The sequence below is a fragment of the Gekko japonicus genome, unplaced genomic scaffold, assembly GCF_001447785.1.
Source record: "Gekko japonicus isolate JY-2015 unplaced genomic scaffold, Gekko_japonicus_V1.1 scaffold123, whole genome shotgun sequence".
Classification (NCBI taxonomy): Eukaryota; Metazoa; Chordata; class Lepidosauria; order Squamata; family Gekkonidae; genus Gekko; species Gekko japonicus.
This window is the reverse complement of record NW_015169176.1, coordinates 1036804-1051387: the sequence shown is the minus strand read 5'-3', so window position 1 is coordinate 1051387 and position 14584 is coordinate 1036804.

Here is a 14584-nt window from a genome sequence, read left to right as displayed (position 1 = left end):
AGCAGTGTACTAATGTGCCTTTATTACCGCAACCTTTCCAACACAAGGGAGTAGTTTTGTATTTACAATGGAACAACTTGTCAGGGGTAAGGTACCACCTTGCGAATAATTTGTAGTGTTGTAATTTCAAATTCATATCTCTAGTTTATAGCCTTGTTGTTTGCTAGTCTTTGTCCATGATTTATTTGTAAATTTAATCTGCTCAATTATGATGGTCTTTGGCCACAAACAATAAACTTTTGACTGACTGGAAGTTAAACCATAGAGTTTCGGGTGAATCCTAGAGCGTCATGCCAACATGATGACATCACTTCCAGTTTGCAGCACTGATCAGATAGTTTCCCTCCCCCCCATCTCTCGCTGGGAGTCAGCACTGTGCCGGCAACCCTGTGACAGGCTCAAAATGGAACCGGTTTCCTACGGGGTGGTGGACTCTCTCTTGCTGGAGGTTTTCAAGCAGAGACTGGAGTGCCACCTGTTGGGAATGTTCTAGCTTTGAATTCCTTGCACCAAGCAGGGAGTTGGCATCAATGGCCTATATAGCCCCTTCCTACTCTAGGACTCCAGCTCTTTAAAAGTAAAGAAAATTTCTTCTGATTTTGTACCCTGAATTTTCTGATGTCTGCTTCAAAGTCTAGATAAACTGTCCCTTCAAAGATGGAATATAAAATTCCATTAGCTGATTTCTTTGACTCATAACTTCAGAGTTCCCCTTTACCATCTGATGAAGCAGGAAAAAGCCTGTAAAAGAAAACTTAAACTCTTTCAATAAACATAATTTAAACTGGACTCTTTTAATGCTTCTTAAATATATATATATATATACTACAATAGCTACCCTTGAATACGTTCCCTAGATACCTCCCCCTCTTTTGGACATGGAATGGACAAAATAGATTGGAAATATGTATCTTGTGTGGGCCTTACAACAGATTGATTTGAGTGCCTTCATCGCTACAAGATGAGGCGTGGGCCGCCTAAGATCCCCCCCACTCAGCAGATTTGTAGCTGTTACGTTATTGCCATGGAGGCCAGGTCAGGCCAGCAATGTTTGTGGTAAACCTGAGGTGGCTCCTGAAGAGATGGAAAGCCTTGGCTGTGGTATGTTTTGCTGTTTTCAGAACCACACTTCCAATGGCTGAAGTAAATTTTGAAGGCAAGGCCTGAAGGAGTATCCGTACTACAAACGAAAACTGGTTGGATAATTTCAGTCTTAACAGCCACCAAAGGAACCAGGAGAGTTGCAATTTGTAAAGGATAGGGAAGCGTCTTAAGTGTAAGGTTGTGTCACTGGTGACCATGATCAAGGAAATGCATGTCACGCTATTCCCCATTAGCACATATGGGTGTGAAAGTTGAACAGTGAAGAAAACTGACAGGAAGAAAGTTGATTAATTTGAAATGTGATGTTGGAGGAGAGTTTTACAGATACCATGGACTGCCAGAAAAGACAAATAAGTGGGGTTTAGACCAAATCAAGCCTGAACTATCCCTAGAAGCCAAATTGACTAAACTGAGGCTATTCACCTTGCATCACATTATGAGAAGACAAGAGCCACTGGAAAAGACAATAATGAAATGGACAACATGAGATGGATTGACTCAATCAAGGAAGCCACGGCCCTTTGTTCAGAAGACCTGAGCAAGGCTATTAATGATAGGACTTTTCAGAGGTCATTAATTCATAAAGGTAAAGGTAAAGGTTCCCTTGCTCGAAAGCCAGTCGAATCCAACTCTAGGGTTGTGGTGCTCATCTCCGTTTCAAAGCCGAAGAGCCAGCGCTGTCCAAAGACGTTTCCGTGGTCATGTGGCCGGCATGACTAAACACCAAGGCGCACGGAATGCTGTTCCCTTCCCACCGAAGAGGTACCTATTTATCTACTTGCAATTTCTTGATTTCGAACTGCTAGGTTGGCAGGAGCTGGGACCAGAGACGGGAGCTCACTCCATCATGCGGCACCCGGGTCTCGAACTGCTGAACTACCGACCTTCCACAGCCTGCAGTTCAGCGTCTTAACCACTTGAGCCACCGCAGCTCCTTAAATGGAAGCAACTTGACGGCACTCAACGCAGACAGGGAAGAATCTAATTTTTAGAACCCTTACACATCGACCCCTTTCACTGTCCCTTTGGTGGAAGCTCAGTTCAGGTTTGGATCTCTTTTTTACAAGTCAGACCAAGAACTGCTTTCTGCTTGGGTCACATCACTTGTGAACGCTTCCAATAAGCAAGAAAGGAGAGAACAGTCTTCAAAACGTACTGCATCTGAATTGCAAAATGCCAATTTAAGTGCCACTTGTGTAAACAGCCTCAGACTGATTTACGACGAGGGGAGGATTAGGCTGGGGGCCAAGGCAAACAAGCGTTCCTCTTGTGGCGTGACAGCCACTTCAGTGTGCCTGGGTCCCATGCTGCTCCAGGACTCTGTTTAAACAGGCACCCATACGGGTGGGATGTTCCTACATCACAATGACCTCACTCTAGGAAAGCAATTGAGTCGTGCAGCCTACCCGCAGAAGGCTTGTTTGTACATGTTTTGGCATGCCAACCTGTGGCAGGCCGGAAAAGGTTGTTATGCCGCAAAGGTAATCTGTAAGCACATTGCTTCTGATGGGTGGCCAACGTATCAAAGCAAACCTTTGATTATCGGACAAGAAATACGCCAAGCCAGAATGCCAGGCAACAACGGAGAGCCCTATGTGAGAGCAAAATACATTTCAAAAGGCTGTCAGTAAGCCAGGATAGGCGGAACTGCTTTCTTAAAAGGAGGATGTGGCAGAATTTTGGATTGAGGGAGACTTGGCCATTTATGTATAAAGGTATATTGAATAGACTTTGGTTTCTTCCCATGAAGCACTGCAGTATGCCCAATGCCTGCTTCCCAGTTGCAAAGTGGTGCCTGGCTGTGAACAAACCCCGTTTCCCACACATACCTCACATTCCTTTAATCAAAATGCACTAAGCCCCAAGGCTAGATCTCAAGAGATTTTTGTCTGTACCTCACCTGCTCGGGCCAAATTAGGGCCAAATTAAAATGGTGGCAGGAAGTTTTCAGAGTCTGCTGTGAAAAGCATTCTTAGCCTTTTCTTGAACTTGGGGGGTTGTAAAAGGACAAAACTATCCACAGTTTGACAAATAGGGAAGAATTAGCATTGTTTTTGGTCAAGGTTTGGGATGTCAGGCCACCACCTGGCATTCCCAGGAGGATTTGGGGAGCAGAGACTGGGGTGCTGGCCAGTGTTCCCTCTAAGATGAGTTAGTGTGAGCTTGCTCACAGTTTTTTAACCTCTGGCTCAGACATTTTTGTCTTAGCTCAGGAAGGAGGGCTCCAGAGCAAACTAGTTTATGCAGTAGCCAAATCGCTCGCTCACAACTTTAATGCCAGTAGCTCACAAAGTAGAATTTTTGCTCATGAGACTCCACGGTTTAGAGGGAACATTGGTGCTGGCACGTCATGTCACTTCTGGAAAAACCCGGAAGCGGTGCATTGACATTGAGGGACGGTGCTGTAGGGTTTGCCAAAACTCTATGGTTAAACCATAGCATTTTATCAAGTCCTAGAGTTTCTCCCATCATTGTGACATCACTTCTCATTTTCACAGGAAGTGATGTCCTGCACTAGCAATGCCGGGCTGCCTACCCGATTTCCCACAGTTTTTTCTCCTACCAGCAGGCCATGGGTGAGATTGCTGGGAAGTGGGAGTCCTGGCAGGACTAGCGGTAACCACAATCTCCATCCCCAACACCTCTTCTGTTAGCATCCATATTTCACATTGCCTCTCCAACACACAAATTCAAAGTTAGGGCAAATATTTTAAAAATATTTTTGCCTGTCCTTCTAGGGCATCCAGGGCACTAGACATAGTTCTTCCATCCTCTATTTTAACCTTGTGAGGGTAATACACACCTCGTGTGAAAGGAAAAACATGGCTAATACCAGATTAAGAACATAAGAGAAGCCAATGTTGGATCAGGCCAATGGCCCATCCAGTCCAATACTGTCACACAGTGGCCAAAAATATCAGGTGCCATCAGGAGGTCCACTAGGGGCAAGGACACCTTCCCATCAGATTACGCTGTGCTGTGTGCGATCTCTATTGCAATTATTAATTAAGAAAACACTGTGCTGGCAACATGATAAGGACAATACATCTCCCTAGGGTGGAAAGGCCTGTGGTCTCCCAGACCCCGTAGACACTCTAACCATGACTCCACATTGGCTTTAAAGTACTGTCCTTACTCTCAGATGGCATCCTTTGACCTAAGTGATGTCATCCAGGAACCAAAACCAATTGGCTGCTTGGCTCCTTGATAATACTGTGCTCACTATAAAACCCCTGACTGACTTCTAGGATTGACACAAGTAGGGTTGCTAGCTCTGGGTTGGGAATACCTGGAGATTTGGGGGGTGGAGCCTGAGGATGATGGGGTTTGGGGAGGGGAGGGACTCCGATGGGGTATAACGCCATAGAGTCCACCTTCCAAAGTGGCCAGTTTCTCCAGGTGAACTGACCTCTGTTGCCTGGAGATCAGGTGGAACCCCAGGATATCTCCAGCCCCCACCTGGAGGTTGGCAACCCTAGACCAAAGCCATCTTAAAATGGGACCAAAATGAGGTAAAAACAATGGCAGAAACCGGTGGCTAAGCAACTCTCTCCCTACGAGCCCCAGAGTGCTTTTCGCTCTTGTGATCAACATCTTCCAGTGTTCCCTGGCCTGAGGGACATCCGCTTAGCCTCGAACAGGGCGAGGGCTTTTTCGGCCCTCACCCCGGCCTGGTGGAACATGCTCCCATTTGAGATCAGGGCCCTGCGGGACCTAGCACAGTTCCGCAGGGTCTGTAGAACGGAACTCTTCTGCCAGGCCTTTGCGTGAGGTGGTGGGTGTCCAATCCATTCTGGGGGCCCTGTCCTGTCCACGGGGCTCTTTATGACCTTTTCCCACTGCTCTACTGTTCTGGATACCATCTGGACACTGGAATTTCTTAGGGTAATTATTTCATAAGGCATGGGTTTGGTTTGATCTGCTATTGCTATTTACTGTTTTACTGTTTCTATTGCTTGTTGGTTTTATGTTGTGAGCCAACCTGAGCCCATTTTTGGGGGGGAAGGGCAGAGTATACATTTTAACAACAACAACAACAACTTGTCAACAGTGCTAAAAAGGGTGATATTAGAGTTTAAGGATCATTCTGAACGATCCATCTTAGAAAAAAAACGTTTTTGTCTCAAAGTCGCCAGTGGACGGATTTTTTAGCGGAGGGTATAAGGATTCTGCCAAAAGAAACCAGGATCAGAGAGGACCTAAGGGAAAAAAGGCCTTTTATATGAAAGGAAGAAAGAGACTTTGGCTGCCAATCTCTGATGAAATGCTATCCAGGGGGAGCCCAGCCTTCCGTACCATAACAGCTGTGTAAGATCGACGATATGTGTGTGTGGGCGTTGTTATGGCAAAGTGACATAGACATTCTAAAAATAAATAAATAGCTCCCAGCCATGCAGTCTTTTGCATTGTAGTGCAGCGCTACTAACGATACTTAGCATTTACAGAGAATTTTACATACATTAATCTCCGAGATTACTTTTATCAATCCTTCCGATGTTATTTACCAAATTTTCCCAGATGGCGGGATTGAGAGACAGCTTCCTTGCACAATACAGGACATCTTGCACAAGACCTAGCGTTAAAACATTTGGTTTTTTGAGTGTCAATGAATTCATGGCTAGGGCCAAAGGTTTAAAACAGGATTTTCCCGGTTCCTAGTGAGGGATTCTGGGCTAGAACCTTTCTGTGCAGCGCAGATAATTCTCTTTGTTTGGCATTCAGCTGCATGCAGAAGGACAAGGCAGGATCCATGTGTTGGTGGATATTGCACCACTGAGCTCAATTCCCTCCCAGATTTTGCCATCCACATAAGTTCTGGTGGGTAGGCATGTTGCTCTGCAGTTTCAGAGCTGGATTTGAATCCAGAGTTGTCTTAGAGACCAACAACATTTTTGGGGTATGGGCTTTTGAGAGTCAAAGCTGTCTGACAATAGGAGCTTTGATTCTTGAAAGCTTATACCCTGAAATCTTGTTGAGGTGCGACCGGGCTCATCATCATTGTCTACCTTTATTGGCATCACAACAAAACATACATCATCAAGGAATAGAAGTACAACCTTCATTGTTGGAGTTGAAACATTCCTCTCCTCTTAATGGCACAACATAGAAATTTAGCCAACAAATCAGTGATCTCAGAGTTGTGGGAAGATAGTAGAAAAGCCATCTTGCAAACATCAGATGGACCCTCGCGAATTTGTAGCAGAGGTTCCTGGTATATGGTACGAATATCACAGTAAAATATATAGTGCAGGAGAACACGTTCAGTACTTTCTATCTCCCCCAGACTGCAAGAACAAAGCCTAGAGGAGTATGGAATTTTTTAGAAGGAAGAACATTAAAACATGCTTACATAAATGCCTTCCGATGCTCAGGGGTAGTCAAGCTAGAGAAGTACTCAGCCAAAACACCATTAGTAGACATCCCTCACCACAAAGGGGAACATCTACCAGAGGCAGGACTTCTAAAGACCAGGCTCAAATCTAGGCCATCCACTAGGGAGATGATTCTGTTGTTCTTCCCACCAGTTCCTGATATCAGTGGTGGGTTCCTTCCATGATCTATATGTATTGTTCTAAATGTGAGTACATTGGCGCAACTGCTTCATGGCTACACTGCTGCTAAGTGGAACTGACCTGTTCTGCTTGAGTTGTACCCACTGCAGTGAGACTCTCGATGGAAGAACTAGCCAAAAGCTTTGGAGCTATGTCTACTTGCAAGAGAAAAGATCACAAAGTCTTTTCTGTGAAAGAGGAAACAGATTGATGTACAATAGTTAAGGGCAAGGTTGCCAGTTCTTACCTTGCTACCCGCAGGAGGCTCATGGCTTCTGTCCGGGATCTTCTCGAACATGTGCGTAGTGCGCACGCCACAATGATGTCACCCAGAAGTGACATCATTGGGTTGCTGACGTTGGTGGGTTCCACTCTCGTTTTTAGGCAAAACTCTATGGCTTTTTGCTCTCAAACCATAGAGTTTGCCCAAAAACTAAGCAGAAAACCCCAACATCAGCAATGTGATGACATCACTGCCAGGCTATGTCATTGTGACGGGGACATCACCCCTTGTTCAGGGCTTCCTCCACTGGTCAGCTGGCTGGCAGCATATTGAAGCCCTGAAAATCGGGGGCAACCCTAATCAAGGGGTACCTGGGTGGAAACACACGTCCTCTTGAGAAATGGTTGGGGCCAGGAGATAGGGATGCCAGCCTTCAGGTGGCATTGGGGATCCCCTGGATTTACAGCTCATCTCTAGACTACAGAGACCCATCCCCCTGGAGAAAGTGGATGCTTTGGAGGTAGACTCTATGGCATTGCACCCCACTGAGGTCCCTGGACTCCCCGGGCTCCATTCCCAAATCTCTAGGAGTTTCCCATCCTGGAGCTGGCAACCCTACTCCTCTATCCCCTACCAGTGGCCGGGGGGGGGGGACACACCTGGTAACCCTAAATGGAGATCTCCTAGAATTACAGCAGATCTCCAAACAATAGAGATCATTCCCCTTGGAGAAAATGGTTGCTTTGGAGGGTGGGCTCTTATAGCATTATACCCCACTGAGGTCTCCCCCCCCAAATCTCCGAGAATTTCCCAACCCAGAGCTGGCAACCCTAAGAATAGCTAAGGACATAAGAAAAACCCTGATCTGACAGGCTGTATTCAACAACACCCAGAAAGATGTTTCTGGGAAGTCCCCGATCAGAACAACATCTCTGCCCTGTTTCTCTCCAGCACCTGGCACTCAAGGGTACCCTGCCTCTCAGTATGGATGCCTCACCTGTTCAAATGTTCCTACCTGTTGGTTACCTAATTGGCTTGTTATTTGTACAGTATACTTGTTTATGATGTCGGTAAAGGTAAAAATAAAAATTTAAAAAGTATGGATGCCCCACTGTGTAGAGTCGCTGGCATATCGGTTGATCTTCGGCTATTTGAATCAGTCTTCAGTGCTGCTTTTGCACATTTGCATTATTATCTTGTTTATTCTGGGATGTATTTCTAAAATGGCACCATAACCAGCCTTCAGTCCATTCAAAGGGAAAGGGGGTAGGGATGCCAGCCTCCAGGCGAGACCTGGGGATCCCCTGGATTTATACCTCATCTCCAGGCTACAGAGATCAGTTCCCCTGGAGAAAATGGTTGCTTTGGAGGGATTTCTGGCATTGTCCTCCCCTGTCCTCCCCAGGTTCCATCCCCAAATCTCCAGGAGTTTTCCAACCTGGTTCTTGCAACCTTATCCCCCCAACCCCCATAGGTGGCCAGGGGAACCTAGCAACCCTAAAAGGGGGGTTTAAAACCTCATAAACCAGTAAATAAAACAGCAAATCCATTATTCTGCACCTTCTTCCCAGGGAGTTGTCTTTACAATCTCCCCCCCCCTCCAAGGCTGCACTTCAGTTTCAACTATCTTTAGTTAGAAATACCAAGGTCTCCCTAACTCTCAATGGCATTGCAGAGCCTGTGAAGGAAGGAAGGAAGGAAGGAAGGAAGGAAGGAAGGAAGGAAGGAAGGAAGGAAGGAAGGAAGATGCTACTGCACTACCTGGAGGGGCTACAAAATAGTAGGCCTAAGACACACCATATAGAGAAATATTTGCACATCTCCATTCCAACTTGTATCTGACGAAGGAAGCCATGGCTCTCGAAAGCTTACACCCCCAAAATCTTGTTGGTCTCCAAGTTGCTGCTGGACTCGAATCGAGCTGATTTGCAACCAACTGGCAAGCATAATGAGGAAACAACGGGAAAGCGATGACATCATCTCGAACCACAATGATAACCATGTGCACAAATGGTGGTTGTACCAAATTCAACTCATATGGAACCCATCCAATCATTTGCAGGAGTGGGAGAAGCTGCGATTCTCCCCTCTGTGGCATTCAGTCCCTTTGTGCTAGGCTTCTGGTAGCCAATGCCCAGAAAATAAGCCGATGGAGTGCTTAACAGTGAGCCCAACGCCCGTCTTCAGGTGCAAGCATGCTTTTTTTGCCCCCTGCCAACTGTTGTTTAATAGAAACGCCCTATTGAGTAGCTCTCTGGGTAGGCCACCGTGGAATGGCCGGGGGAGGGTAGATGGCTTGAATATTTTATCTGGTGCATAGTGCTAGCTCGAATGCACTTGGGTTACTATGGTGACCAAGGGACCGATGCTCCTCGGAGTTTGCAACATAATTCTTCAGAAGAAGGATTTAGGGATGCAGAACAAAACATGGCAGGGAAGCATCAAACCTAATAAGTCTCTGGGCTGAAAGGAAGCCAGATTTCTGTTTAGACACCATGGCGTTCGTTCGTTTTCCCGGCCTGGGAAAGATTCCAATTCCGAAACCAGGCCTGTTCATTATATCTTCTTGTTGTTCGCTCAAAGGGTCCCCCCTCCACAGTCAAATGACACTGTTTTTCTCACCTGGGTGGAAAATGGACCCGCTGTCCTTCGAACAAACAGATAAAGGGGAAGAGTTTGTGTTCCCCCCCTGTCCCTTCCCTCGTTTAAACAACATCCCTTTGTACCTGGTTTATAATAACACTGATGGAAAACAGCATGAATATTGAGCAAGATGCCAGAAAGAATCTTAAACTACCCCACAGTGTTTTTATCGAGCTGTGTGAATAGCGGCTGAAGAGACGGTCGCGTTAATCAAAGCAACCAGTGGCCAGAGGCTCCTTGCTGGAAAAGATGTTGCTGAGGGGGCTTTCTTCCTCCGCCTCTTCTCATGATATGTTTAAAAATAATTTTCTTCTCTCCTCGCAGTTGTTTAAACTTCCTCGGATATAAGAAAACTAGGTTTCTTTTCTGCCTTTCAAAAGGGGGGAAAAACCACAGAGATCTGTTAAAAGAGTATTTTTTAAAAAATGTGTGTTTTTTAAAGGGAAGAAAAGCAATATTTGCTGCCCAACAACAAAGCGCAACCTATCTTTAATGCAGAGCGCTGCAAAAGTGAACCGAAGTCTCATACAGAGATTGATTACATATGCGGCAATTGGCAGTTTGATCACATCTCGTGGCAAGCAGGTTAGGTAAGGGTGGAATAATTTATCCGCAGTCCAATTTGTAGTACGTCCTAAAGGCTACAATTGACATTGAAACCCAATTTGGTGAGCTGGCTGGTTCTAAACTGGGGCTGGCCCGCAGAGCGCAACATGACATCTCACATGGAACCAGCACCGTGCTGAGCTCCCACATTAACCGTATTTTGTTTCTGTTTTGAACAGTACGTTTGTAGTCCTCATGGCCAATGATTCAAATCTAACAGATGTTCTGTTTAACAGCTGGCGAGGTGAGTGATTGAGAGCCAGTTTGGTGTAGTGGTTAGGAGTGTGGACTCTAATCTGGGAAAACCGGGTTTGATTCCCCACTCCTCCACATGCAGCTGTTGATGTGACCTTGGGTCAGTCACCGTTCTGTTAGAGCTGTTCTCTCAAGAGCAGCTCTCTGAGAGCTCTCTCAGCCCCACCTACCTCACAGGGAAGGAGACTGTAAGCCGCTCTGAGACGCCTTCTAGTTGTGAAGGGCAGAGTATAAATCCAATCTCTCCTCCTTCTCCTCCTCCTCCTCCTCCTTCTTCTTGAAAGTCAGACTAGGAACTGGGATCGGAAGGTTCCACATTGCCTTAGAAGCTTGGTGAGTGACCTTAGGGTAGGGTTGTCAGGTCTCCCCTGACCACCGGCGAGGTGGTCGGGCTGCCAGAGCCAGGTTAGGGAATTCCTGGTGATTTGGGGATGGAGTCTGGGGAGCACAGGGACCTCATTGGGATACAGTGCTACAGAGTCCAACCTCCAAAGCATCCATTTTCTCCAGTGGCGTTGATCTCTGTAATCTGGAGATGAACTGTAATTCCGGGGGATCCCCAGGTCTTGTCTGGGCCTGGAATCCCTAAGATGTAGAGAGGGAACTTGTCAGTTCTGGCCTATTGTAGAAGCCAGTGAGGTGGCCAGCGTAGGCCTGCACTCCTAGAAACGCCCAGGAAGTTTCCCACTCCTCCAGCTCCTCATTTCTTTATCTGACCTCAGGGCACAGAGGGAGGTGGCTGGTCCTTTGGAAGTGCCCATTTAAAATGCTTTAATCATTCTCATTCTGCTTGTAGCGTTTTGTATTTTAAAAGCTTTAAATGGCTTAAAGTGCTTTTTAAAAACCGGCGACAGTGCTTGCTGCTGTGGTCAAGCAGCTCCTGGCTGCGCTGTGAGGGCATTCTCCGCTTATGAGGGAAAATTAAAAACCTACGCAACCGCACAGATTGGACTCTTTTTCTCCTATAATAGTCTAATCCTTGTCTATAAAGGGTTTCAGGTAACAAGAACTGGGAACGACTTTTCTCGACCTGAGATACTAAAGCCGTAGACAGCGGCAAGCCAGACAGACGTTTGACCTTATACTAAAGCCGTTTCGAACATTCACACCTGGCACACCTGTGAAGGAAACACCTCGAATGCTGCTGGTGGTGGGAAACTGCTGGGTTGCCAGATCTGGGTTGGGAAATACCTGGAGATTTGGGGGCGGGGTTTGGGGAGGGGAGGGAACTCAGCAGAGTTTACTGCCATAGAGTCCACCTTCCAAAGCAGCCATTTTCTGCAGGGGAACCGATTTCTGTCATCTGGAGATGGTTTGGAGTACTGAGAGATCTCCAGGTCCCACCTGGAGGTAGGCAATCCTAGGGAACTCCTACAAGCAGCTTTGGGACTGGAGGGTTGAAACGACCCTAAGGCTGGGTTCTGTGGTTAAGGACAACATATTATCAACATCTTGTGGGGAAGAGTGTTTCTCAGAAGAGTTCTCCACCGGTTGGTCCCCGTTTCTGTCCTGTTTAGATCAGCCTGATTTTGGCTTAAACGGCTATGTTGGAAACCGCTGCCTGATGTCAGAGCTCCCCAATATTGTAATTCTGTACAGCCCAGTTCTGTACTCTTGAAGACTAATCTGTGGCTTGCGCTGTGGTTGATGGGATGGAAACATTTTGCCACACTCACTGACCCCCCTCACAGCTGACCAGCTTCTATAATGGCTTCTCCGTGTAGCTGAGGCGATATGTAACAAAATCCAGAGATTCGACGCATGTAATCTCTCTCTCTCTCTCTCTCTGTGTCTCTCTCTTTCTCAGTTCTTGAAAAGAAATGTCTTTTTCTTTTGAGCAAAGACATTGTAGACAAAGTTTTTACCACACCTTGGTTAAACTTTGACAGGAGTCAGATACAGGCGCCTGGGCAGATTGCTTGAACACCCCTGCCCATTCAGCTCATGGTCTGCTCGATGGTGGTGAACAGGGAGCCAATTTCTCATCAACCAGTTCGGCTGCTCAACAGGTTACTTATTGCTTGTTTAGCAGTACAGTACAATTCAATCTGCGATGTTTCATGTATGCTCCTTCTCACCTAGATAGGAGCCCTACTTTCCCCTCACCTCGTGTCTCTGCACACCACTCAGCTCAGGAGCCGAGCAGTGTATTTCCCCTACGTATAGGGTTGCCAACCTCCAGGTGGCTCCTGGAAATCTCTTGAGATCACAACAATCCTCTAAACAACAGAGATCAGTTCCTCTAGCAAAATGGCTGCTTTGGAAGGTGGGATCTATGGCATTATACTCCACTGGAGTCCCTTCCCTCCCTAAATGCTGCCCCCCTCAGGCCCTGCTCCCAAATTGCCAAGAATTTCCCAACCTGGAACTGGCAACCCTAGCTACTGAACATTCTTGATGAGACGTTTGAAGCATCCCTAGTACCTGAAAAGTTGGACCTGTCCTTCAAGAGGTAACTGCTTGCCCATCCCTCTGATCGAAGAAGAAGAAGAGATTGGATTTATACCCCACCCTTCACTACTCGAAGGAGTCTCAGAGCAGCTTGCAATCTCCTTTCCCTTCCCCTCCCCACAACAGACACCCTGTGATGTAGGTGGGGCTGAGAGAGCTCTTTCAAGGACTGCTCTTGAGGGAACAGCTCTGAGAGAAACTTGTGACTGACGCAAGGTCACACCAGCAGCTCCTAACCACTACACCAAACTGGCTGAAACCCTTCAGAGGTCTGGTGCTGCTATTGATAGAGTTTGGGTATTTAAAAAACGTTTGTCCCCTCCTTCTAGAAATACGGCTTGCAATTTCCCCATGTGGCCACACACGATTTCTTGCTCACTCTCGGCCGAAAGGCAAGGGAGAACAAAAGGTTATAGATTCTTCCCGAAGTCATTTCGGCTCTCAGCAGGACCGAACAGACACTGCTGAGAGAATTTTTTTTTTACCAAAAAAAAATTGTTCCTGGAGGCCTAATGAACATTCTTAGGCCTGTTAATTAGTCAGGCGCAGAGACTGCTCAGAGGTCTTTTCACTTACGAGTCATTTCTGGTTGCTGTGAAAAACCAGCAGCGGAAGCATCAACGGCTATGTGACATGTTTTAATATCGGAGGGATGGAGGGGCGTTCTTCCTCATCTACTCATTTGGGAATGGTGCTGGTTTTTACAAGGAGGATTTGTGAAAGAATGAGGTTGCGGAACCGTATAGCTCTCCTGCAGCAGAAGACAGAGGACTTCTGTACGTCACAGTATGAGCACCTCATGTGAATGTCGCCCTTTGAGGTGGAGCTTGCCAATACTCCATGTTTGATCCTTCGGCATCTGTGTGTAATTCTCCTCCTGTATCAAAGGGATCTTCAATCTTAAGAGTCTTTTGGGAGAGCAAAAAAAAAGAATTAGACTTTTAACTTTGCCCGGCCTTTGAAGGTTTAGAGCCGGCAACAATATTTTAAAACAATTTATAAAACAAAGTAAAATGATGAAAGATCAAACTAGTGTGTCATTAAAACGATCCCCTGTAACATCTCCATTTGCTAAATGCTTGCCTGAATGAAAGATTTTTCATCATCCCCCCCCCCTCAGAAGGTGCTAAGATTGGGGGGGATCGTATCAACACATTTGCTAAATGCATAGAAGTTACCATGAAGTTACTTTCCCACATATGCTTTGCATGGGAAAATGACCAAACAAGTAGGCCCCAAGAAAGGAGATGGTGTGTGCCAATGTGCCTATCACAATGACATCACCTGGAAGTGAAATCATTGAGCAGGGCATATTGCAGGGAGACGCTCTATCATTTGAGGGGGAAAACTGTACGGTAACCAGGGCTATTTTTGGGCAGGAACGCACAGGAACGGAGTTCTGGCTGGCTCCCAAGTTGACCACGCCCAGCAGGAACTCATTAGCATAATAGGCCACACCCAACAGCAGAAACTCATTAGGATTGGCTACATTAGGGGTGTGTGGCCTAACATGCAAAGGAGTTCCTGCTACAAAAAAAGGCCCTGGGTTTTGACAACAAACAAGGTAAACAGAATAAGAAGCAAAAGGTGGGTGTGGCTGGATGACCACACTTCTGGTAACATGGGGGTGCGGCCTAATGCGCTAATGAGTTGTGCTGTCAGGGGTGTGGCCTAATATGCTAATGAGTTTCTGCTGTTGGGTGTGGCCTAATATGCTAATGAGTTTCTGCTGTTGGGTGTGGCCTATTGT